Genomic DNA, 27,902 nt, shown 5'->3' on the forward strand with positions numbered 1-27,902 from the left:
GAATGTGGTGTTTGCTTCTCATGCATTCTGCCTTACTTTTAGCTGAATTCATATTTTGCATCTCTTGATCTACCTTTTTTTTTCAAGAAAATTGTCATTCAACAGCAGTTGCATGGCTGTAGTTGAAAATTATTTATGTTACTTTTTCTCAGATTCTTGGCTTCCTTTTGTTTTGCAACTTCTGTGGTTGAACAGACAACATGTTCCCAGTTAGATGTGCTTCCAGCTAGTTAAATACAGTCCAGCTCCCTTTCAAACTGCAATGCCTAAAATTTAGCTGCAAAATCCATGTTTGGATGGAGTGACTTGGTTTGAAAAATGCTGAACTCTGAGATGCCCAGGAATTGGCAGGTGATTGTTATTTTTAAGGGGCACCACAGTTGAGAATGCACCTTTTAGATCTCTACCTAAGGCACCTTGATTTGAAAACATCAACCTTTGTCTCTTTCTAAAGAGGCCCAGGCTATGTTTAGCATTGCACATTCCCCTCCCCAAAAGCTCAGAACCAGAACAGAACAGCCCAAGTGTAGCCAGGAGATAGTGTGACATCTGGGAAATTGAATTAATGGGATATTTCATTTTCTTTGTTTAGCTATGGAAATTCATCCCAGGCATATGTCCACCCTCCCTCAATTCTTCATTTTCTGCCTATGGAATCAAGATCTCTGAAAGGGAAAATGGAAAGTTTTGTGTTTAACCATAGAGCAAATGTATTGCAGGGGAAGATTTCTCAGGGTACATGATTCACCTGTTAGTTTGTAGAATACCTAAAGCTTTGCAAAGTTTGGGTTATTGTGAACATAAAGGCAATCAGTTACAAAAATTAGCACTTTTTATTGTTACAGTCAGCCAGATTTGGGGTTGGAGTGGTGACACAATGGTTTGCTATCCCATGATCGATCCATTCAGTTTCACTCAGCTGATTTTGTTCAAGCTTAGGGCATCCTGTATTTTGTTCCCTGACCAGAGGACACAGAAGTGCCATTTCTGTTGATAATAAAAGACATGAACAAACTAGGGTGATCTAATAATGCAGAAACTCTCCAGTGCTGTTTTGGTTTCTTCCTTTTCTTTGTTTGGCTGCTTCTCCTTCAGGAAGATGTATCTTTCTTATGCACACCTCTGCGTGCTTGTTAACAAGTTATTTATATTCAAACAAAACATCTTCTACTGCGTGGTCATTATTTTTTTATTAATTCATTATGCTCTGCAGTGTAATTCCATCCAAGAAAGTAAAACAGAGCCACATGATTTTTATGAGTGGTCAAATACACCTGAAACTGGCTTGCACAAATAGTGGGAAAGGTTTACTTTATTAAAAGTGCAGGGGAAGCAAGGAAGTGTTAATCAATAGGATAATTTCTATGTGATATTTAATTCTACCTGCTCTTCTGTTTCACAATAAGGATAGCTAAATAATAGTGCAGATGATGGATCAAGAGGAGTCTAATGTCAGCTGAAATTTTACCTCGTGGTCTGTGGGGTTCCCCTTGCTCCCTGGAAGGTTTTTTTGCATCATACACAGATGTGTCTTTGCTCTGCCCCCTGAAAATCCAGCAAAGAGACAGCAGCCAAGAAGCAAAACTCGGCAGTGTGGGGTTGGATTTCCTGTGTGGATTTACCTTTCCACACTCTGGCTGATCTTAGTCTGCTCCAGAACACAAAACAGAAAAAACTGGGGCGAGTGGGATCGCAGGTGAGCCCTCAAGGAGGGGCAGGGGTTTGTTTTCCATGCACTGCAGTGCTTCCCTCCCACAGCAAGTCAAAGCACACACCTAGCAAGCAGCATTTTCCATCAGAATTTCCAGCATTAAGACACCTGCTTGTGAGCTCCTCTGTGCTTGCCAGATATTTATTTGTGAGAAGGAGCAGGATCTTTAACAGCCACAAGGGTTCTGTGCTGGTGGAGTGCCTGTGTTTCCCAGCAGGAAACACCCTGATTCCCCTATCCATGCAAGGGAATGAGGCTGTACAAAACATTCCTTTCTCTGTTCCAGGATTTTAAATAAGCAGCTTTAATCCCTGCACTGTGCATGGGAAAGCAAGAAGAGGTGTTGTTGTTTATGGTCTGTGAACAGGCACTGGAGTGAGATTGGTACCAGCAACACTTCTCCCCCCTGAATAATAAAGTTCTGCACATGAAGGGAAATCTGAGCATTAATATAGAACCTTTTCCTTAAGCTCCAGGACTACATTATGCATCCATATCTGGGGCCCAATAAAATGAATGGATCCTTTTAGTTTTCCTACTGTTATGGGTTTAAAACAGGCAAAGTCTTCTATTTTTTCTACTGCAATTTAATCCAATTTTAATATTCCCCAGATAATAGTGAAATAACCAATTCTGTCCGATTCTGCCTCAGATAAAAGCATCAGCATGTTTAGAACATAAACCTTATTTTACCTTTTGTTGAGCTGCCCAATTTAGTAAGAGCAATTCAGTGCTGCATCTTAAGTGTAGTATGACTTAGAACACTGGAAGCTGCCTAGAATGTGAAAAAAGGGAATAATTTATATTTAATTGGTCTAAACCTACCTTTCCTAGGTCAATAAGAAGAGGAAAATCAGCAGCATTAATCAAGATAAAATTATCAGCTGATTAATCAGTGTTCTAATTACTGCATAGTTCTTTCCCTTTTCAGTTTTAATTACTAAACTTCATTGTCTTTTCCATATGGCCATCATGCATTCACAGTACACTTTTTCTCCTGGTGAGATCATTAATATAAAAAATGTACATTCAAGACATTACTGAAGATATAAGAAATTGCTACTGCCTACTAAGAAATTACCAAGGAAGCTGCAAATCAGCCATAGGTTATACAGGAAAAGTCTAATAAATCTACTAACACTTAAGAAAATAGATACAGTAGAAATGCAATTATGATTATCAAATCAACCTTTGTCCTAAAGTGAGTTTCCTCAGTCTTATTTCATCAAATCTGTCTTTTGGTTGGGTCAGAAACCAACCAAAATCTGATTTAAGTTGGCAAAATACAGGAGAGAGCTCTTAAATTCACAGGGCTATCACTGACCACACAAATACTCTCTTAGCAGAATATTCAGAAATATTCTCTTGTGCAGAATATTCCTTCTTGCTAAGGCCCAAGTTCCTAAAGATGTTTAGGCACTTCAAACTATTTCAGTAGATATTAGGTATTATAAATTATCCTCCAAGGATTTAATCTCAAATAAATAAATCTGCCATGTTCTGGGAGAAGTACCCTGACTTATTTAGGCTCTGTGCTCTCCAGTCTTAAGGAGAATTAAGAGTTGGGCATTGCCCTTTAGTGTTGTTTTTTGAGTAAAGAAGGGAGTTAGAAGAGTCCACAGCAGAAGTGAATTTCTGCTGAAATCTCAACATCTCATGATGTGTCAGTCTGCAGTCTCTCTCCCAGCTGCCTTTCTAGAGGAGTCATGAACCTCAGACAAGGAGCAGGATGTGTTCCTGGGATTTTCTGGAAGGTGCACCAGTGAATAGGTCAGCACCTAGGGAATGAAGTGAGGAGCTCAGGGCTCCCTGGGAAGAGCTGGTGCTGCAGCAGTGAGAGCACCCAGTTCTGTACACCTGGGAAACACACAGCAGAGTCTTGCATCATTTTTAAATTGTTTCATGACTGCCTTAAAGCATTTTTACTGCCTGCAACCTGGCAGGTTCTGTATCTGGTCTGCAAGGTCTCTTGCATCCTTCAATAAGCTCTTCATCCATGATGGAAATGGTGAATTTCCACCATCCAGCTTACAACAGTCCTCTCATTTAAAAAAAAAATAAATCAGTGTCCTTGTCTATTTACTTTTAAAATAAGGTTTTCCTGAGAAGAAGTCATGCCAGTCATTTAGTTAACTGATTAGTAATTGAAAGCCTAGTTTGGAAATTGTACAAGTTTCCTATGAATATTCATAAAAAATAATTAACTTGGCTTCTGATTTAGAGCCCAACAACAGTTCATTTTTTTTTCTTCTTTTTTTTTTTTTTTTTTTTTTTTTTGATAAGTTAATTATATGCCAAGGTCTAGTTTGCTGGGGTTTCTTTCCTAAGTAGTGATTGACTAACTGCTGCTGGTGACAATAATCCCGGGCTGGGGAGGCTTTTTTGTGTGCTTTGCTTTGGGTTGAGGTTTTTTTTGCTTGTGTGTGTGTGTGTCTTTCCCAACGTGGCTCAGCAGCTGGAGGTGGCACATCGCCACCACCCTGATGCAAAGTCCCTTCCCTGCCGGACCCGCTCCGGCTTGTTTTCGTCCCCAGAGCCCTTGGAAAGGAGGATTGCGAGAGGCAGATCCCCGCAGGACTTCAATTAAAATTCGCGATATGGTCAAATCTGCTTTTCCAAGGGGAGCGAGGAGGATTCAGCCCTCCCGAGCCCGAATCGGGACGCTGGCCTTCCTCTGCAGTGGGAAACAGCGGGAACGCGCTGGGATGGGCCGGGCTGCCCCGGGAGTGCTGGAGTCCCCGTCCCTGGAGCTGTGCAAGGAAAGCCTGGACGTGGCACTGAGCGACCAGGCGGCGACTCGCTGCTCTCAGAGGTCCTTCCCAGCCTGACCGAGTCTGTGGCGGTGTGAGGCCAAAGCCAATCCCGCCTTGGGCCCAAGGACGCGGGCAGCGCGGGTGGCGGCAGGGGACGGCGGCGGGCAGAGCCCCGCTCCCGCAGCGCTGCCGCAGCCCGGCCGCAGAGCAACGCTGCCATCTAGTGCCACCCGCGCCCTCCCCGCCTCGCGGGCTCGCTGCTCTCCTCGCTTCTTTTTTCATTCTTTTTTTTTTTTTTTTTCTAAAAGGTTTTTATCCCGTCAAGGAAAAACCGGCTCTTGGAAAACAACCAACTCAGTTGGAACTCGGAGATAATAATCAGTTTCTCTGGGCTTGTGAAATTGGCTCATTAAGCGTGCTTTTTAACAGAAAATATTGGAAGCGATTAAGTCTGCTTTAGTGAGTGGGCATGAAATGGCCAACCTTCGGCCACCCACAGCTCCTAGGTGCCTGGCGTCGTTTTATGCATGCAGCGTAATGTCTTTACTTGAAGTGCTGTTTATTCATCACCTGCTTATTTATCTCTTTGCATTTGGCAGGCACATCGATCAATGTTAAACTGTCACACAAGGTTATTTTTCTTTTACATAACAGTAGAGGCCTAAGGTAGTGGCATATTAAAAGTAATAACTTTCTAACTTGTAGCTTGAGATGACAGCACCATTTGTACCTGAATATATTATAGCCAGAAATTCAGGGGGAAAGTATATAAAAAAGGGGGGAAATATTAAAGAAGTTAAAAAAACGGATGATGTCTGTTAAGAATTAATGTTCTTCCAAGGTCAAGGGCTGGGAGCCAGCATTCCCTGAGTTGCTATAATTGTGTGCCTGTGTGTGTTGTGAATGTGTCTGGTGAATGGCTCTCCCCCACACAACAGACCCACCTCTGACCCATCGGGGTTAACTTCAGACCTTAACATCCCTGATAAACTCACAGGGAGACTCCTCTGCACAAGCTGTTCACCACCCAACCTGATTTACTCCATGAGAATCAGGTGGATCTGCTTAGAATGGATTGGTACATCCCAGTGTGTGGATCCAGACCCTGGTGTCCAGGCTGTGGTTGTGCAGCAGTCACCTGGAAGTCAGGCCGTGCCCAGGAAAACTCAAGTTGAATAAACAGGGAGGGGTGTAGTTATCAACAACTGTGCTCAGCCATCTGAAAAACAGCAAAAAAGTCAATGTGGAAGTAAATCTTTTCATTCTAGTTTCTCTCACCCTCACACCCCCCTTTTCTTTTTTTGGTTCTAGTATTCTGTTGCTTTCAAACACTGCCCAGCTTTGATAGACTTCCTGTCTTGGCACAGGGCCAGGCAAGCTTTCTCTGTACAAACAGGTTTTCTTTTTATTTTCAGTCCAGCCTAAAAATGCCTACAGATAGAAGAATGTCAGATCTTTTTAGTGCTGAATTTCAAAGCGGTCCTTAGAATTCTTTCCTCCCCTTGATCTCGTCTTTGGATTGCAGCTTGGACTCGCTTTCTGTTTCTAAATATAAGCTGTGGACGGTGGCTTTCTAATAAAATGCTTTGATAGGCTTGTGTACATGGGAATTAAGCATGGGGCTGGGTGGACTCTGTGTCAGCAGCCCGTTCGTGCTCTGCCACCACTGCAGGCGTTGCTGCCAAGGCGCCCTGGCTGGGAAGCGTGAATGGAGAAATGGAAGCGCTGAAGGAAGCAAGGCCATGAAATGCTCCTCATGCAGATGGCATCTTGCTTTCCGGGCTGAACAGAATTTATCGTGGAGCCTGGTCTATCTTTGGATCTGTTAATTCATGTATTCATTCCTGCTCTTGGGCAGACACTTCTGTTTTATCTCATGAAGTGCAAACCTGGAAGGGAAGGAGGGGGAAGCTCGTCCATTAAAAACAGCAGAACCTCCACATGTCTATGCTCTTGGATCAATATTTGCATCAAAGTGGTTTAAATGTATGTGGCTCTAGGGCTGTCCATTCTTTCAACCTGACCTGCAGCATTGATTAGGGCTAGTAGAAGGAAGGGAAAATAGCAAATCTGGTAAGATAAAATTAAAAAAAAAAAAGCCAGGAATGTCACTGTGACTCCTGAGAAAGAAGCACTTAAAGTGTTCCCATCATTTGTATGACCTCAGCAATCCCCTTAGTTAGACACTGCCCCTCTTCACCACCCACATGTGGCACTTGTGGTTCATTTGATCGTATTTCTGAGAATAACAAAGAGTATTTCAGATTTTATCTGAACAAAGGTGAAACTTCCTTGTTTGGGATGTATGAGTTACCTCGATTCTTGTTAAAATATTTACACTGATTCTTTTAATTGCTACTTTGCTTTCTGCTTGTACATCCTAATTCATGGGATGCACAGATAAAGTTTGTGATGAGGATAAAAATTAACTTCTGCATGTTTTCTTCCTCCATTAAGACTGCAAGCCCTTCCCTGCACTCCTTGGACATCACACATGCAGGGAGTGCAAGGCAATTTACACCCCAAAGAGATTCTTATCTCAAGAGGAGTGCAATTAAAGCAAAGCTGCAAGACTGACCCTCGAATTTTCCTGAAGGAAACATTGTGCTCCTTCAGTTATTTGTCCTAAAATATCTTTCCAATTCATTTTGAAGGAGTAGAAATTGAAATCACTTAAGAGAGAGGTCTCTTAGTGAAATCTTTATTTAAATTGGCTTTACCAGGTCCAGGATTCCCCTGGAAGACTTTGCCTTTCTGTGCCTCCTGGGATTGGATGCTGTCTTGTGACGAGATCAGGGCTTACCTTTTTTCCCCTTTTTATCCTTTTTTTTGTTTTTAATGTATAGACTAGTGTGTTTACATTTGTGCTGCAGTGGATAAATTTGAAAAGGCAAATTACAGTCTTGGATCTGTGTTTCTTTCTCTTTGGTCTCAAATAGACTTTTTGCTATCGAATTCTCTGGATGTAGGATCAGTATGTAAACTTTGACCTGCATGTGTGATTGCTTAGGCAACAGCTAATTTTGAAGCAGAAAAGATTTAAAATCAGCTTTTTTTGAGATGATTGCAATTTTTGATATAGAGAAACAGAAAAACACAATGACAGAGCATGGTATAATACATAAAACTGGGAAGAAAAAAAAATTACAGCTAAGAAATTTATCATGTAAACAAAGAAGTCCAGCCTATTGAATGGAATAAAATGGAATAAATAGAATGATCTCTCCTCCATGCTCTGCAACTCCTCGGCTGGCAAAGCACTTAGCACCTACTCAGATTAAGCTGCATGAATACAACAGTATTAAGTTAGCCTCACAAAAGAGGACTTCCAGTATTAAGAGTGATCAAAGGATTTTAGCGAGGCAGGCTTGCCCACAACCATACAGGTCTCCTAATAAAGTAGAACGGAGCAATTAATTTACTTGACAGAATGTCTGTGAGCAGTTTGCAATTTCCCTGTATTTACATTGTTATTCAGAGTAACTCGGTGGTTTTGGGAATGTTTACCTGCAGAATCAGTTGTGAGAGGGACTCTGTGAGGATTCCATACCTGATATGTTAAATTTGGCCTGAGTTGGTTACAGCTAATTGGTCATTTCAGAGGGAGAAGCAGAAAATTAGCATATCTAAGACATTTGCCCAAATGTTAAACCACTGTTGGCCCCATAAACCTTGCCTGTGGCACTTGGCATTTATTGTCCATTCCACTTGTCTCACTTCACGTGTCTCCCAGACATAATTTAGGGCACTGGCTGCCAGTAGCCCTATCCTAAAACTAATATACAACTCCCCATAAAACAGTTCTTTCCTGACCTGGCATCGGTACCTCCTATGTTTGTTGTCTTACAGAGTTTTATTATCCCCAAGGATAATGGCTCCTGCAAAATGGCTGGGGATTTCATGGCTGTCATGGCACACACAGGCTTGGAACATGTGCTCTGTATCTAAGGCAGATGGGCCAATGTGCAGTGCTTTGGGGGCTGTGAGGAGAATTATGGCTCTAAGCCTTTTCCTGCCCCAGACATCACATTTGGATGGTATCACTCCATCTTTGGAGGCTGAAGATTCTTGATTCCAGCTTGGCTTCAGGTGTGCCTGGAAGTAAATTTTTTTTTTTTTTTTTTTCTGGTTGCATTGTATTATCAGCAGCCTGGAGAGATGCAGGGATTTGGGAGCACTGGAGATCCCGAAGTGTTAATAGCTGAGCAGTTCTGAGGTATTTTCATCTGAAACCCAACTCATTGCTGTGCAGCATTTTTAATTCATGTTATTTGGCCATGCACAGCAGGTGTGAGTGCTTCTGTGGAAGAATGCACAGCAAGGAAGCTACAGGCATAATAACCTCCATAATTTTATCCAGTCTAGTTCACCAAAGTTCTCTTTTGAGGCAAAGTACCAGCTTTCCTTAAAGCTGTGGTTAGCTTTGAGGAACTTTGCTTTTAAAGGAAGTCTTGCTAATATTCCTCCACGTCCTTCCTATTTTCTCTCTCTTCTCTTCCCTGAATTATTTCCTCTCTGACAGCCACATGGCAAGTGGAACATTTAGTTTGGGTTTTACTGTTTAGTGTGTCCCATGGAGTAAGTTTTAGGGTAAATGCTTTGGTGCTTGCATGGTGGTTAGGGAGAGTAAAGAGAACATTTAAAGGTAGAACTGCTACAATGAATTCATGCTTGATTTTTTTCAAGAGGCCATGTTTTCTGTCACCTACCTTATACCACCTCTTATAATTAGGTCACTTATGTAAGAATGGATATGAGTTTCTAATGTTAGCCAGGCAGGCTCTGTAAGGTTGGCTTGGGTCCATTCCCATGCAAAAGGTGAGGTTGCTCTGTGCCTGTGTTCCAACGTGTCCTTGCCTCTTGAGCAATGGGGCTGTCCCACTTAATGTGCTAATTCAGCTCCCTGCCTCTTGTGTGACACAGGATTCCAGAGCTGTCATTTACATTTCCTTAAAGTATGGCTAATTTCTAATTAAGCACTAAAAGAAGAAACATTTTTATCCTCCTAAGAAATCTCGCCCCTGCTTTTGGTGTAAGCATTTAACAAACTCAATGCTCAGCAATAATGATGTTTGAGAAACACAATCAGAAAAAGGAAATTGCATCATGAAGTTCCATTGTAAAGAATATCCAGCAGAAGTGCCAGTTGAGAGGGTCTCTATTTCCAAGTGAACATGTTATCTGGACCTGTGGACTTTCAAAGATCAGATTAATGTGCAGAAACTCAGTGTCTGTCTTGTGCAACCATCTGAGATTCTGCTGGGCAAATATGGCATGATATATCAGCTCTAGTTACCATTGGCTACAACCTGCTCTTTGGAAATCTGCTGCATAGTATGGGCCAGGCTGATCTTGAGTTTAACACTGACAATAATACTGGAAAAGATTACCCAAAGGATGTGGAGCATTATCCACCCCTTTGAGTCCTTAAATGATACCAAACACTTGCAATGTTGCAGGCAAACCCAAAATTCTGCTGTTTGATAGAGGATTTGTTGTGTAAAATCACCGACTGACGTTGCAGAAGATGTTCCCTTGGATAGCCAGTGGGTCCATCCATCTCTCATGCTTGTGGCTCCAAGGGAGCTCCTGGGAGCACCAGTGGCAGCTGCAGGTGGGGCCTGCATTTGCAGGAATGCAAAGGCTTGCCAAGTATTTGTACCCCAGGGGGTCTGAGACAACCTGAAGGTTGTCAGAGGGTTGACAGCCTGTTTGCTCAGCCCCACCAAAGCAGTGAGGAAGATTAGTCTTGCTGGTTGTGTGCTGCTGGCCCTGCACATCCAGACCTAACCTGCTGCCCGTGCCAAAATCTTCCAAACACTGAGCGCCTGATCAACAAATTGTCCTTTAGTCAAGGAAGATGTCAGCAAGCTGGCTGGCATCCAGGAAAGCCAAATCCTGTTAACAGAATATCCTGCAGCTGTCTGAAGAACACACCTTTACCAATGGGGATAAGGAGGAGGTTTTGTCTGTGCAGACCAACTGTCCATACAATCAGTAGTGGCCAAGTATGAATCCTCTGTACTGAATGAGTGGATGCACAAACAAATTAAAACCAGATAACATCATTTTGTTACATAAATGAGAAGGGGAAAAGCACCAATCTGTAAGACACAGCTCTCTTCAGGCATGTGCCTGTCCTCCCTCCATTCCAAGTCTTGATCCCTCTCTCTGACACACAACTTGCCTTTATGTACTTTGGATACATCTAAACAGAGAGATTTGAATATTTTCTTGATGCTGGCTCAGCCCTACAGAGAGATTTCAGCACCCCCAATTAAAACTGAAGCTGCACTTTTTGGAGCCCAAGACATGCTGGTTTTACTCATGAGACTCCTTCATCAGCCCTGGAGATGGGCTAAAGCCCATCATCAGCCCTGGAGATGGGCTAAAGCCCCCTGGCTAAAGCCCAGCCTAAGACCTTGAGCAGGGCACAAGTGGCCCAGTACTTCCCAATTAGGATTTTTAAAGATTTTTGAGACCATAATTTGGCAGTGGGATGAGGAGCTCCATGTCCCTCTTTGCTTTTGGGAAAACCTGCTTGCAGAAAAGGTGCAGAACTTTTGTTTTTGCACAGGAGCTAAAGGGTAACTTAAATGTGGGCTTTTTGACTTTAATGGGTTCTTGCTAATGCAGAGAGATGTGAAGGAGAAGCAGTCAAACACATAAGTAGTTCAGGCTTTTTTACTCCTATTTAAACAATTCTTGATTGAAGCTGGGAACAAACACAAAGAGATGTGTGTGATGGTTCTGAACTGCTGAAAGTGCTCATTTCACCTCTGCTTCCACTAAACCAAATCTTCTGTTGGGTATCTTTGTCATGGAGCAGAAGACAATTCCCTTTCTCCTCCTCTGTTTGTTAAACATAATTCTTGTTGATTTTTTCAGTTATATACTTGCATTGAATGTGGGACAGGAATCCTTAAGAAAATAAAAATAGTCCATATAATGATCTCAATAGGAGGGAGATTATCAAACTGAGGAGAAAAAGTGAAAGGAATTAAGATGCCATGTACTTTAAAGCCATGTTAAGAGTCACTCCATGTACTTTGGAGAAGTACAGAGAATCCTAAATGTACAGAGAATCCTAAATGTACAGAGAATCCTAAATTCTCTGTAAAAAGACCAAAATGTACCTCAGCAAGGCCTCACTCAGCTGTTCTAATCTCCTTACAATTGTGTTCAGCCCTTTTATAAGAGGGAAAAATTGACCTTAAATAAATTTAAGGAGGAACATAGATAAATAATATTTTAAACAGGAATTTTCAAAAAAAAAAAAAAAAGTATAAGAATTTGGGAACTCTAAATCCTCTGGGAACAGATGCATATCATCATCTTCACATGCCTAAGCTACACACCCTTAGGCTGTGAATGTCAAACACCCCTTTATCTTCCAGCACTCTGGTGTACAAATAAAGATGTTTCTATAGCAATTCCAATTTCAGGAGAAGAACAAATGCTGAGTGAATAGGATCCAAGGGTTCCAGATATTAGGGTGATGCCCACTATCCAGGAGGGGGCTAGGATGTGGTATTAGCTGTTTTCAATAAAAAGCACACAGAGCAAAACACGCCCATGTAACAAGTCTCCATTGACCTTAGCAATGCTTTTGATGCTCTCCGACTTCTAGCTCTGTGAAAATTATTGGCAATATTTCCCAACTCCTGGATGTCCAGAAAAGTTTGTGAAATGATCTGTCATCTGCACAATGGTGTGCTGGATAGAGGCTGGGGCTGGCACTCTGTTGGATCCATTTGTAATAGCAAAAGGAGTCAAGCAAAGGTATATTTTGGCACAGACTGTTCTTTGGACTGTTCTTTGTAGTAATGATTGATGATGCCACTAGAGACATGATGCCAGGAATATTTATTAAATTTTGAACATCTGGCAAGCTCTTTAACCTGAGCAGATTGAAGGCCTCCACAGCACTGAAGGAGAAGGTTATATGTGAACTCCTCTGCGCAGGTGGTTGTGCTTTCGTTGCACACACTATAGAAGACCTCTAGTTCATGACCAACAAATTTGCTGTGGCAGCTGAAGTCCACAGATTTATCGTCAGTCAGAAGAAAAGCAAGGTTGTGCACAAGTCCAGAGCTGGAAAAGCATCTGCAAGATATAGGATTGGCGTATTAGTGTGGGTAATGGATTTAATTTATTTTTAAGAGACTATCAGATGTCTAAGAAATCATGTGCAGAATTAAAAATACATGTTTTGCATGTGAGATTGCATCATAAATTGACACATGCATGGTATCCCACAGAATACCAGACTTAGTGTTTATTTTGCTGTAGTAATTTCCACATTAGTCTGTGCCTGTGAAACATGGACAAGTCATTGCTGGCACATCAAAGAGCTGGAAAAATTCCATCACCAGCACCTTCAAGCTATTATGCATATCAAGTTGTAGGATAAGAATCACAAATAACAAGATTTTGCAAAGAGATTGCACAAACAGTATTGAAGCAATTATTATTGTAATAGCATTATTTTGCTGGACTGGACATGTCCTCTGTATTTAGGACACAAAGCTCCCACAGTCTGTGTTGCACAGTAAACTTACAACAGGCAGCAGATCAGAAGTCAGGAAAAGGAGAGGCATTTGTCCAGGAAAAATCGCTCCCTGGTTGCCACACAGATGCCATCATTTGGGAAACTCAGCATCAGCTATTAAGGTGGAGTACTACAGTGTAAAGTGAGACATGTTGGTCAATGGAGCTGAAAAATAATTCCCAACTCAAACTTGTGAATAATTTTGCCCTTGTTGAACATCTGTGATTAAATGGCATTCTCTTTAGATGTGGTTGTACTAGATTCAATTCTGAGATCAACCACATCAGTGCTGAGGAACATTTAGGCATCGTTCTCTCCATGTCCAAGGGATGATGAAGTTCCACTTCAGGAAGCCATGGAGGAGAGTGATGTTGGAGACAGCACTGGGCACTGGTGGTGCTGCCCTCTGTCCAGATTCTGGGATTCAGGCAGGTGTGGTTCTGCTAATGGAGTGGAAATCAGGAGAGAGCGGATTGGGCTGAAAGAGAGTGAACCCTTGTGTGATGCTAAAGAAGCTCCACAGCAGCCAAAAAGAGAAGGCACAAGCTCAGCTTCCATTCTGGAAGCACCGCAAGTGATTAAGCCTGGCTCTGGATAATGCATTTTTCCTTGCACAGCTCTCTGAGGAGGCAGGGGAAGTCCATGGGGATGGAGAGCTGCCCTCACCGACTCCTGGGATCCCAGAGTGGGCTGGAGGCTCTGCAGCGTGGGAGTTTCCTGGGGATCAGGATTTCCTCCTGTTTGCCCATTCCAGAGATCCCTGCAAGAAGCACACTGTGCACAGGCCTCGTACCCAGCAAACAAAGGGACAAACATCCAGGGGAGCTGTTCCCTCCTGCTTCCTTAATATGCAAACTTATAATAAAAAGGAGATTGGAGGGAAGGAAATAATCAGATCAACTGCTGTCATTTCCATTTAATTGCCGTGTTTGCCGTTTCAGCAGCGAGCGCTGAAATGTGCTCAAGGCAGTGGGAGAGAGGCAGCCTTTGGTTCAGCAGTTGTTCTTTAAACAGGAGTTATTCAAATCCCAACCAAGGTGGCAGGAGCTCCGGGGGAGCTGCTGCACTAAACAGGTCAAAGGAAGAGCACAAAGCACATCTCAGAGTTCAGGACGTGGCGGTAATAAATGTAAACAAGCCAATTAGAATATATTGTTTGCTGAAATGAAACTTCAAAAGCCAGGCTGCTTGTACACGACCTATAGGAAATGAAGTGGAAGCAGTTCAGTGTGTGTAAAATTGATAGGCAGTTTTTATCTTGCTACCCTTTTTATCTAGAGCATCTGAAATCCAGTAAATATATTCACTTGTCCTACTTTTGAGGGTAATTTTTCATCACATTTTCAGTAATTGGATATCACATATTTTATGGTCTTACTCTGTATTGTTGGAATAGCCAAAAAAAGGAATAAAATGATAAATTGAATTACTTTAGGTTGGGCAGTTTTTATGGGAAAGTGAGATAGACTGGATGCCTTAGGTGTAATCCTCTAGACCACATTTGAAAACTTTCAGGCTAGTAAAAATCCCAGTCATTGGCATGCAGTATTTCACCTCTGAAACAAGATATTGTTTACTGAAAGGAAAAAAAAAAAAAATCAACAGTGTTTTAGTGTAAAACCTGTCTAGATTTTTAATGAAATATTGGAAGGAGGAAATACTTTTGTCCTGGCAAGACCTCAAGGGTGCTTTTCTTAATTTCTCAGTTCATTTTGTTCTCTTATCTAAAGTATGTAAAGGGGATTTTGTATTTCAGTTATGAAAATGTGCATATTTTATGCCACAAAAGAGAACCTTTTTTTCTTTTCCTTTTTTTACCCCCCCCCCCCCTTTTGGTAAATATTCTTTCAGAAGAAACACAATCGATGTAGTCAGAGCTAACAAGCAGATGGATGTATTTGAATGCCATTATCTTATGTACAATGATATTATCTCTTTCATGAAAAATTCAGCAGTTTGGGCTGCTTTAGTCAAGGAGAAGGAGGAAGTAGGCAAGAAAAAATAGTGAGAAAAACATGATCAGACTTGGAATCCCTGAGGGGGTCACATTGCATCATTTAGCAGGAGAATAACCAATGCAGAAGGAGCAAAGTTGGTGGAGTTGCTGTCTGCTCTCCTTATGGCGTTCTTGGCTCCGAGCTCTCTTCAAGCCCTGCAGCTGTAGGTGGGCAGCTCTTGGGCCTGCTAAAGCATCACACCATGACATTTTTATCATCAGTCTAGGAGAAGAAAATAAATTTGCTAACAGAATATAGTTGGCAGGCTAATACTGCCTTGTCACATTCCAGACATCTCCAGGTCTGGCCTGAGCCAGGGGAAACAAGAACGAGGGCCAAGAAGTTCATGATGGACATGTTATATGAAGAACAGAAATGCTTTAAAGGGGGGGAGCTTTCTCTGCTGTAGAAATTGGGTAGACCTGGTGATTTCAGAAATGGGAGTACTTGTGCCTATGAAATACTTACCACCTGGGAGGTGCAAGGCTCTGTTTCTGTAAAATCTAATCTTAATCCTCTCTGAGGCCTTTAACATTTTATTTCCTTTTATTGAAAAAAACCCCAGGATTAAATCTAGTGCTGTTGAGGTAGAGAGTTGTGCCCTATTCTCAAGTATCTGCTGCATCCAGTAACCTCCAGCAGCTGATCAAAACCACTTGTATGCAAAGATTTAGGTTTTGCTCTCTCTGGGAAGGGCATGTGGGAATGATTCCCACTGGTGTTTGGTTCTTGTGGCATTTTCTGGTGTACAAACCCTTCCCTCAGTGTCTGCCCCCGTGGTGCTTGCACTTGCAGGGAGAGCAGAGAAGGTGTCACTGTCACTGCATGGTTTACAGGGGGGAGCTGGCTGCAGAAATTTTTAGGAATTTCACACCAACACATTGATGTGCGATGGAAGAGTCACTGTTCTTCACAGCCGTGTTCCCCTAATCCTACAGGATGAGGTGATTTGGTAAATGCAATCAATTTTTACTTGCCTGCCCAGTACAGTGATGGCCCTGAATCCCAGGATGCATTGTGTCCCACAGGGTCACCCTTCCTTGGGGCATCCATCCCATTTCACTCAGCCACATGTGTGGCAGTGTGGAATTCAGCTTTGTTTACACTAAAGGAAAGAAAAATTCAGGGAAATGAATAATTGAGAAAATGCATTATGCAAACAGTGCGACTTCTTTGGGGTTCTGGATGTGTCACAAAATGTCTCAATGATAAATGTGTATGGAAATTATTTTCATGAGTGACCAGGTAGATTGCCTGGGCTTTCTGTAGCCTAGGTTGTGGGAAGAGATGTGCAAACCCAAACTGGACCTTCAAAAGTCCTTGCCCAATAGATGATGTTTACACCCAGTCATGCTGCCTTTTTCACAGTGATTTGCCCAGGTTCAGGACATGTAAAATTAAGATTTACTTTACTGTCAGGTCTTGAATGTCATTGAAATGTTCTGATTACTAAATGGTTTCTCTTTGTTTGAATTTTATTTAAAACAGTACATCAGGCTTAGGTATAAAGGTTTTCTTAGGCAACCTTAAAATTATTATGTCTAATCAGGACTTTTTCTCGCCAAAATGCTGAGTTACTCAATTCCTGTGTCATGTCCCTTTAGAAAAATAAAAGTGTTAGTTAGGAAAATATTCAGGTCATTCCTATAAAAATAACCTCCATTTTTTCTTTTTGATGAAGTGGGGTTTGTTGAAAGTGCTGGCATTTGGTGGGCTGAAAGAAAAAGTAGGGCTGAAAAAATATTTAATCTAAGTTGTAAAGGAGCTTGGAACCACACCACAAGCATCATAATTAACTTTAATAATTATAAATGTAAATGCAGACAAGCCACAAGGTTTTAATGGTGTGCCACATGCTTCTGCTAATTATTTTAGAGTTTGGACACATTCAGTGCCAGCTAATTATAAACCCTGCTATGGAAATCATCTGTTTATATTAGACTTATTGATCTCTAGTGCTTAAGCAATATGAAAAGGGAAATCTACAATGCCGTACCATCTGCTTTGTATTCCTAATTGCTTTTAAAGAATCAAATATATAAATAGTCAGCTTTTTATATGTTGGGCTTCAAAATCATTCAAGAAACATGCTCTGCAAATCTAAGCGAGCAAGGAAAAGATGCAGCCTTAATAATTCCTCTCTTCCCCTCCAACTTTTGCCATCCTTGGCTCTCTGCAGTTCGTTGACCTCAACATGGGAGAACAAAAGCTGCATCTCCCACAAGTCCCACATATTGGTCAAGCCAGCTGAGAAGTTGTGCAGTTTATCATTTACATCTTTTAATTGCACATTTTCTTTTACTCCTTGCCATCAAACACACCTTATGGCCATGAACATTTCTTGTTATTCCACTTAATGGATACACAAGAAGAGGGAAAGGGAAATTAATGTTCAAACTAACGATCACCTCCTCTGGGAAGTATTTGGCTTTATGGCAGATTAAGCCTATTGGGCTGCATGATGGGCATTTGCTTGGGGGGAGGATGCAGACTTTGATATAGTTTTTTCTCTCTCTTTTTTTTTTTTTTAGAAGTAGGACTATTATGCATTTCACAGTAATTTCTTTGTAAAATTGCTGATTTTCATGCCGTATAAAATAACTGTTTTCAGTGCTTTAGCTGTTTGCAGTGTCACTTTTACTGGGATAGGTTCTTTTGTTAGATATTTACTGTTCTACAACTCTTTGTTGTGGTTGAACCCTGCAGGCAGCAAAACATCACAGCCACTCCCTCCTTTCAGTGGGATGGGGGAGAGAATCACGGAAAAAAAAGTAAAATTTGCTGGTTGAGATAAAGATGGTTTAATAAGACAGAAAAGGAAGGGGGGAAATATACAAAGCAAGTGATGCCAAGACTGTTTTGGAGCAGGGGCCCCGACCAGCTTTCCCTCCAGTTTTTCCCCAGTTTATCCCGTGCCCCTTTTATCCCAGGTATGGAATATCCCTCTGGCCAGGTCAGCTGTCCTAGCCATGCTCCCTCACAGCTCCCTGTGCAGCTCCTCACTGCCAGAGCATGGGGAACTCAACATTCCTTGATTTAGGGTGAGCTCTAAACAACTTGTTTAGCAGCAACAAAAACATCCCTGTGCTCTCAGTGTCATTCTCATCCTAAATCCAAACCACAGCACTGCAGCAGCTACTGGGAAGAAAATTAACTCTGTCCCAGACAAATCCTTTCTTTTTCTAAAGCTGGAATTTTTTCAAACTCTTTTCTTTCTCAAAGTTAGAAATTCTGGAGTAACCAAATTGTTTTGTTCATTGTCTCATTGTGGGGTTCAGCTCTCAGTACTGGGATGTTGATCCTGGAGGAATCCTGCAGTGGAGGTTAGAAGGAGAGTGAAGATGCAGAAGGGAGGCTGGTGTGGATTGTCACAACTCTGCAGCTCATGAAGCCCACGGTGACAATTTGCATAGGACAGGAGAGTGCCCTAAGAGCGGCCAGCTCTGACAAATTGAGAAACTGGGCCAGATCCCCAGCTCGTGTCAGTTGTAGTAGCTCTGCTGAAATCCATGGAGCTGTGCCAGGCTGCACCAGCTGGGAGTCTGGCAATCGCCGGGTAAAATTAAACAAGTTAATGCACTTGACTGCTGCAGTTAAGGGGTCCTGAACCTCTGCTGCTTTGCCTCTTGAGGAGCTGCTCAGACAACTCCCTGCCCTCACACCCCTCTCACATGGGCTGTAAATGTGTGTGGGACAGAGCCTGTCCTTAAAAACACACCTCAGAGCCGTGTTTGTGAGTGAGGATCACTCTTCTTTGAAATTCCATTTTTCTGGTTCCTGTGTTTGTTAAATGGCTCTGCTTAGCCTGGCACTTGGAAAGAAAAGTCTGCCACTTATGGCTTTGTGCTTATCCTTTCCCAGTGCACATGCACACCCTCATTTGAATCTCTCTAAGTGCACATTAGTAATGTGGGATTCTATTATTATCAGAGTTTATTATAATTAGGGCTCCTAGTTTTCTGCAATTCAGCAGGGAAAGAAGCACAGCTTAAATTTTAGTTTTAAAATTCAGGCTTCTTCCCAAAAGTGAGGCACCAAGCAAAGAAACAACGCTGGAATAGGCTTTCAAATGACCTTTCTGGTAAATCTCACATTTATAGTGAACAATGAATTTGGAAGCTTTTAGAGAGCTGACCATATTCCTGGTCTGATTTTCAAATAATGGTCACCTTTCCTTTTAATCCACCAGCATTAACAGTGATACTGAGAACCACTGAGCATGTAACATCATCCATGTGTTCTCCTGGTGCTAGGGGATGAGGGACAGAGGAAGGATGGGTTTTCCTTGGTGACACCGAGTGCAGAGCACGCTGTGACACTGTGACAATAAGGGACTTGGTTTGGCCCCTTGCAGTAGCCAGAGGCTCTGATGCTGTGTGGAGGGGAAAGTATAGCTGTCATCTCAGAGGCTTTCATCTTGTGATGCTGTTCTGAGTGCATCCAGCATCCCTGCAAGCACAAGTGTCTTCCTTCCTGAGGATGGACAGAGGAAGGTTTTTTCTACTCACAGACACCAAATATAATTATTATGACCTACTCTGGTTCAAGTTCCCTCTTGGAAATCATCACCTGAGCCAGTGATGATCTTTCTACACGTAGTGTTTAACTTCTCCAGAATGTAAATGTTATACCTCTTCTGCAGTACTTTCAGAGGGCTTTCCTGGTGCCATTAGCATTTTAACATTATTATTAACAACAGGATTACTCACTCTGTACCTTTGGATGGCTAGGAAAATGAAAGTGAAATGTCAGATGCAATTAGGAGAGATGCCACCTCCTGTATTCCCCGGACTCCTTTGTTTGTGGCCTTCCCATATGACCCCCACTGGGAGTAAAACCTGCAGTAGTCCTCAATGAAGTTGTCATGGATGAAGCTTCTGCTGTAAGCACAGCTCTGGTGTGGTCTGGATGACTTTAGAGATCATGGAAAGCATCTAGTATTTCATCCAAAATGTGAGCAGAAAAGAATTAACTCTATAGTTTTATTGGATTAGGAAAAAACAATTCTATGCTTTCAATAGCCTTCAGCTCTAGCTCCAGGTACTGTGATGTTAAATAATTTAATCAGAACTTGCCAGCAGTGGAGATTACTGCTATTGCAGTGGCAATATTTGATGGACAACGTTGGAGGTGGATGTGGTTGTTTTCTGTAGCTGCTCTTGCCTGGACAAAAGGAATTTGCTCTCCAGATTGGGGTGGCAGCTTCGCACTTGGATGACACAAGTCCTCACCCCTCAGCCAAACCACAGGCATCCAATGTATAGCCTGGAATGTCAGATTAGTGCCTGAAAGCTCTGCCAGAACCCCACAAGTCGGGATAGCTTCAACCATGTTGTAACAACACGGCTTTGTACCCCCCCAGGGTGAGGATACGGAGTTTGGTACAGAGATGGATCCGTCTCCTTGCACCTGAATGTCATATTCTCCTCAGAGCAAATGGATAGGCTTTTGTGTGGAGACTGTCATAAACACAGTAAAAACTCGGGGTTTTGGCAAGCAGAAGCTGTTCAAGAACCAAACGAAACTGCTGTAAAACAGTCATTTGAAGGAGTAAACCAGCGCTAACCTGCATGGCGAGTTTCAGCCGGTGCGCTGGGAAATGGCACAGACTTAAAACTCCCCTAAGATAAGGGCTATAATGGGAACTTCAGTGACCCTCCAGTACTGTGGGGCTTCCGTGCTACTATAATTAGGGTTATTGCCATGAAATCAGGCATATGAATGTTAACATTCTGCTCATTAAAACAGTTCTTTTCATTGAATTAAGGATTCTGCATTTTACATTCATAAAGTGAATAATATAAACTTAACTTGCGGTCGCTTTGATTATGTGTTGGAAAGAGTTAAAATTCTCTATGTAGATCACTGTAGTTTTATTATGTAAGATGACCTTAGGAACTGTCATCCCCCTTGAATTTATACAAAGAATTCAAAGTAAAGGTTTTCTAGGTTACACTTCTTTTTTCAACCCTTTGTCCTGTCAGCTCAGTCCTAGATATCTTCATCTGCCGACATGCCCAGATGTGCAATGAATGTTGATTTGAGCTGGCCCCTCAACCCCTCCCTGCTGGTGTCATTAAAACCAGGGAGGTAGCTGCTCCCCTGGCATCTTTGGCAAGGCTTGGCTTTACACTGCGGACTAAATTATTGATGAAGAGCACTTCTGTCGCAGTGTGTTTTACCCACCTTTAAATGAAACAGTGCGGATAGAGCTGTCATTGCCTCCTCACTCCCTGCAACTTCTACATGACATTTATGATGTGGTTCAGATTGCACTGAAGCAATTAATTTCCAGTAGAGCCTGCACTCAGAATGAAGTTCCCTGACAATTACCAAGGGCTGGATTTTCAGGGAGCACACTACACAGTCATTGATACTGTATACAAAAGGAAACATCACAATACGCTGCAAAGGTTTGTTGGTCTTTTTTTTTTAATCCTGAATCTGATGCTTAGTGCCTGAACACCCTTTTCACACCCATAACTTTTCTTAACAATGTGGATGAAACCTGGTGTTCAGCCCCATGTTTGGGCCTGATCCTGCTGTGTGTTGAGTGCCTCCAGATCCTGCAGCAATCAGTAGGACCCAAGTTTTGCCATCTGTTAAGAAAAGCCTTACCAAAATGCCTGTCATTTTTGGTGAGAGACAGCCAATATCTTCACATCAGACATCTGTCTGCACCTGGAAGCAAAGCCTGTTTTTAATTCTGCATTCAGCCATTCAAGTGGTGCTGGTGCTGGAGGAGCTGCTCTTTTATATATCTTCTAGTTGGTGTCTGAACACGAGGATGGGTTTTTCTGGGAAGATGGTGTGATCCTTGCCTAAGGTTTGTGTGGGATAAAGAACAGAATAGGTTTTGTTTATATAGGTTGTTTTCCTCATACCTAAAAGTCTTCCTAAGACCTTGACAGTGAGTTTTCCATGTGAACCATCTCCCAGTCTCACCAATGATGAGGATTTTGTTCAGCTTTGGGATTTAAAACCTGTTTTATTGTAGAAGGGAACAGTGACCTGAGCATGGGACTAGACCTGCTACTTCTCTTGTCATGGAGCCACCAGCTTCCAGAGTAGCTCCCAGAGCTGGACAGGAGTAGCCATGGGTTTGTATTTGAGTTGAAGCACTGCCAGCTCTGATGACAGCGCTGTCAAACTAATACGGGGTGAGAATTTGCACTGGCACTTCTGCATCAGGGTGATGGGCACTTTAGGAATGCACAGACAAAAATACAGACAGGATATTGATGGGTAAACTAATGTGTGGACTTGTACTTACAAGCTCAGGCTCAGAGGTGAATATTCTGACAACTGAAACGTTTTGACACAAGTTCTTATTAAGAAAACGTGTGAACCAGTTTGGATGGAATCTGAAGTGTCTTTACCCAGACCAAGAAACAATCTGCTGGAGATTTGGAAAGAGCTGTAGCTGGCCTTTCCTGCAGTCCTGGTTTTCCTACAGCACCTCATGGGGCTGCAATAGCAGAAGGTGATTCTATGAAATGTGGCCCAGTGTGTTTTGGCCCAGGGGATGCTGTGGTGTGAGCACTGAGTTCAGAAGTGCATGGATTTAGGAGCCTCTCTTTAACATAGCCTTTAAAATTCTAACCGTGCTGCAGTTGTCTGGGATTTTTTTTTTCTAATGCATGATATTTGAATTTCCTTTGAGGAAGAGACACTGTAAATAAATCAAGTGAAGGGATTTTTTTCCCATGACATAATTCAAAAAACCATCTCCAAAAACACCCAATGCCTCTGCCTCCCCAACCTGATTTAGGGTTCAGAGTGACATAGCATCTGGAGTATTTTGAGGGAAAGGCTGCTTTGTAGTTGAGGTTAAGCACAAAATCTTGTGGGATGCATTGCAGGATTATGTCAGAGAATTAGGGATACAGGAATTTTAGGACAGCAAGCACCCTTTAAGGAGCATTTCAAAACTCCTATAGATATTTATGATCTCTTTGAGAGAGCCCTGGTCTTGCTACTTGTCCTTTAAAACATTCTGGGGATGAAATGTTTCAAAGAAGCCTTGATTGGTTTAGTCCCTCCCCTTTTCCCCAACCCTCCTCTGGTTTTTTTAATTTTTTTTTTTTTAAATAAACCAGGGATTTATCAACATGCCTACTTCTGCAAAGTAGTATTGTAGTGCCATAAGCCTGATACACATTTTCCATGTAAAAACTCAACCTGTCAATCAACATTTTAAAAACTCCAGTGTCTCTACTTAACAATGTAAATGAAACTGTTTTATTTACAGAGGCTTAGGAACTCTGAGGGATAAGGTACAGAAGGAAGGAATCACCAAGTGTGTGAAGAAATAGCATAACAGCTCCAGATTTTTTAATGGAACAGGTTAAATTTCCTTTTGAGTGCAAGTTAATATATTTAAATACACATGGGCAAATTCCCTTGTCTCCTGGAGAGGTAGGACACGACTCTGTGCTCTGTAGCAGCACTTTTCTGCTGGTGCTGCAAATGTGCTTTGTACCCATGTTAAAGGATGCTGCTCCAAAGCGGAGAATTAGACCTCGGCGTGTAAAATAGGGAGATGATGCAAAGCAATTTGAGAAGGAAATCCTGGGACATTAGTGATGCTCCAAGTGCAAATTTTAATATGGATTTAACTGCAGAGCTGCTGCTGAGGCCTCAGTAATGTTATTTTAAGGTTAATTTGGAAGCCTCGTTTGAGGTTTTGGCTGCCTAACAGCCACTGTCATTAGTGAGAGTCGCATGGTTGAGTTCCTGCCCTGGAAATCTCCCTCTCTCCAGTTGTTTATGTACATAGAAATAAATGAGCAAACAGACCATTCTTTGAGGAGACAATTTGGTGTATAATAACACATTAATGTTTTAATCCAGTCATCTGTACTCCCAGAAGGCAGGCAAAGGAGCCTCAGATCTGAGTTCTGAACCTTTTCTTAATGACAGATTTCTTTGGTCAGAAGCAAGTCAAGCTCTCCCTTTGTCGTCCTGGCTTATTTTTCAGTCTTGCTGTCGTTCCACAAGACAGCAGTGAGAGATTGCTATGAAACTAATTAATGTCTGACAGACAGATCGAACCAAATATCCAAAGGATTCCCACTATAGTTCATTCCCTTTACAAAGCAGAATACCACGAGGCAAGAAACATATAGATGACATTATTGTACTAACAAATAGCTGAGGGAATTTTCTTGCTCATTTTATCCAAATTAGAGAATTTAAGACAATTATGGTTAAACTCCCCTCCCAGACTGCAGCTCAGTTACCTTGATGTGTTGGTGGCTGTAAAGAGATACATATGAAATATTACCTGAGAGGGAAGCTGTGCTTTAGTGGACCTCTATTGTCTCTCAGACTGCGACCACAAGGGAGAAATAAGGGTCATGTGTCATATATGCATAGCCAAAGTACAGAAGATTTATGACTTAGTGAATATGTAGATACGCTGGTGTTCTTGACCAAGCTGTGGAAGCTGTCCTTGAGTGTGTCTGAGGTTTTGCTGTTGCAAAAAAAAAATACTTCAAAGCAAGAAAGAGACAAACAATTACACACATGGAGTCTTGGAACACTTGGGCAGTGTTCTCTCTCTGCAATCACAAAAATAATGACTGCTCATCCTGGTCTCTTGGGAGGGAAATTTCCATATTTTTGCTTTCGAGGCACTTTCAAAGCCATTTACTGCCATAATTCATACACCGCTGGATTAAGAACCATATGCCTCTTAAAATCAGCAAGAGGCTATGTAGAGGATTTGCTGATTTAAGGAAAAGGCAAAAATAAAAATAAAATAGGCAGATTGAGACCTACTTTTACTTCAAAGGACATAATCACACCAGTTTGGCAGTCCACTCATTAAGAAATAGTTCCTGATTAATTGGGTAGAGTGACAAGAGAAATATCAAACTCGGTGTGTTGACCCCTGCATGTGATTTGATCCTTACCAGGGTGTCTGCTGGTCACCAGTTACCTACCATTGGTGGCAGTTCATTCAACCCAAGCTGTATGCAAGGCATTAAGCAGTGCTGGTGGATCAGGAGTGGAACATTTCATCTGCAAAACAGGAATCAGGGACGGTCCTGTAGCATCAGCCCTGAGGGATCACAGTTTGCTACATTAGATCACAGCACGATGCAAACTCACTGTGCTTCTCAGAAGAACATGCTTGGATTTCTCTGCTCTGAAGCAAAATACCTTCAAATTCTACAACCCCTAATCTTTTCTGCAATGGGAGATGGAAAGAAAATCTATTTTCTCTTCATCATCTTGATGGCTTTTTCTATTTACAGCCAACTTGCCCAATGATGACACCATTCCCTATGGACAGTATGACATTAAAATAAAATCTGCATCAATTCTGAGAGCACAGGTACAGATACAGTATTTGTGTCTTGGCTAAATTGTAGTTAATAACTTTTCCTAAACCTGTTGCTGATTTTTTGTTGCAAGTTGTTTTGGGTAGTTTATTTGCTCCACCCCAGCACTCTTAAGACAGGTTTGCTTCTGCTCAAGTGAAAGTCCTCTTGCATCAAAATAGAATCTGATGTTTGACACATTTTTTCCTGGACAAGATCAGGAGGGCTGCTACAGAGAAATTTAAAGGCACCTTCCTCTTCCCTTTGTGATGCTATTCCTGTCTGTGCTAGGAAAAAGGGAAATATGAGAACATGGGATGGGATTCATACTAATACTGGTTGTGTCACTCCAGTAAAGACCCTCTTCAGCTCACTGTTGGTTTCTGAGACAACACAGAAACTTGTTTAACTGAATCTTTTGTAGACAGAACCTTGTTTATGTTTCTCTTTAGCTTTAGTGCCTGGATAGCAGCTCTTGGGGAGCATCTGCAAGGAGCTGCATTGATTTCCCATTTCTCAGAAGGCCCCACCAGGAGCCTTTCATCCAGTTTGGGCCAATGCAATTTGGGAAAGATTGGAATCAGTAGGACACAGTTTAGAGGAGAGCAGGGAGGATAAATCAGAAGCCCAGAAAATGTTGCCCACCAGGATTAAAGGAAATGGGTTACTGAGCCTGAGGCACTGATGTCTGGGAGCAAGACTGTTCTTTTCAAATAGATAAATCTCCCTGTCTCTGCTGGACAAAGCCATGGACTGAAAGTAGCAAGAGCCAGGCTGGATTTTAAAAAAGCCTTCCTGGTCAGGGAGGTTATAGCAGCACTGGAGGAGGTGGCTGGAGTCTCTTTTACTGTGTCCTGCCTGGAAGCAGGTAGAGGAACATCTGGTAGAAAGAATGTAATTTGCTTTCAAAGGAAAAGATGACCTTTAAATCTCAGGGTCTTTTCCCACAATGTGATTCTGGATCTCTCCATGCAGGTCCTGAAAAGCTGTTGTTACAATATATTATAGCATTCCTGCTAGGAGATCATATGAATGAAGAATTTCCTACTTCCCTTCCTTTTCCTGCAAAGATGCTATCCATAGGTGGAATACCTCACAACAAAAATGGTTTGAGTAAAGGCTCTTTGCTTTCTGAAATTTTTGTAGGGGCCAACAGGTTCAAAAGCATCTAGAAAAGAGAGTTTTGCTCATTTTTCATCATTCATTTCTTGTTTGAGGTCTTAAAAGCTTAAAAGAAACCTGGCCTAAAACTCCATGCTTCCCATCCCCTTGGCAGAAGTATCATCTGAGGATATTGACTGAACAAGCCTCCCAAACACAAGCCTTGGAATTCACTTTTTGCTCCTTTTTGAAAGAGCAAACAATCACGTAAATTTTGCTTTCATTATGGCTGTACTCCCACGAGCTAATTACATTTCAGACACAAAGCCTGTCAACTTTCCTGCTCTGTGGTGATAAAGGAACCTGCTGGGTAAAATAGCCAGCACTCATGTGTTATTTCAGGAAATATCTCACCAACTGTGGGAGAGGGGCCTTGTTTTTGTGTTGAAGTAAAGAAACAAAACAGAAAAACTCCAGTAGTTATAGTCAATGTAAGTGGCCATAATGATCAATATGATTGGACAGCATAGTTTAAAATTAATCACAGTCTTTGTTTAAGGAACCTGTCTGGTTTTGCCTCTCATGTTCTTTTTCATATTTATTGAGCATACTGACTGAAATTGAGACCCTTTCCTCTGGGATTTAAGGCTGCATGTTTTCCTTTGCAGCCAGGGTGGGCTGGAGCTGTTCCAGAGCTGTGCAAGAGTGGCTTAATTTCCTCCCAGCTGATGTCCTAGGGGTTATCACCCTAACCAGCTTAAACAGCTGTCCAAGGAGAAAAAGAACATTCCATCAGTCATTCTGCAATTCAGTGCTCATGTAGCCACTCAGTTTTGAGATCTGTTTTAACTAAACCATCTGATATTTTTTCCTCTCCTTTTTTTTTTTTTTTTCCAGCTAAGCAAATACAAGCACTCCCAGATTTGGATTTTCCAGCTGAAATGTGAAGGTGACATGGAGCAGAGGGGTGATGAACAGCCCAACAAACCAGGGGTGAAGGCAGCATCTTTCCCTGCACGGCCCTTCCCATAAGAGGCTTCTGGGAGGAACATAAAGGCACTTCCAGAGGTAGCTTTAGAGGCCCAGCTGACAGGTGCTGGCTTGTTTAGCTGCTGTGCCTTGATTGCATTTGATTGTGTGCCCATAACCTGAGCAGATTCCAGAAAGAAGGCACATTCTGCTCATGGATACATCAGGGCTTTGGGTGGAGCTTGGCCTGGCTGCAGCACTTGGGGTGAGGAGGGAGCTCCAGGGAGTGTGAAGGAGGTTTTAAGGGGAGCTGGCACTTTCCTGGGCTGTGGGACAGGACAGGACACTCTGTTCTTTTGGTTCTGTCGGTGTTGAGCTGTAATTTGGAGGAGGTGCCCAGCCCCAAGGCATTGTAGCTGCTGTCTGACTCCACACCTGGCCAGGGGCTGGGGAGCTGCAGGGGTTGTGTGAAATGGAGGGACAGGCTGGGAG

The sequence above is a fragment of the Haemorhous mexicanus genome, chromosome 3 (assembly GCF_027477595.1).
Source record: "Haemorhous mexicanus isolate bHaeMex1 chromosome 3, bHaeMex1.pri, whole genome shotgun sequence".
In the NCBI taxonomy this organism is placed as follows: Eukaryota; Metazoa; Chordata; class Aves; order Passeriformes; family Fringillidae; genus Haemorhous; species Haemorhous mexicanus.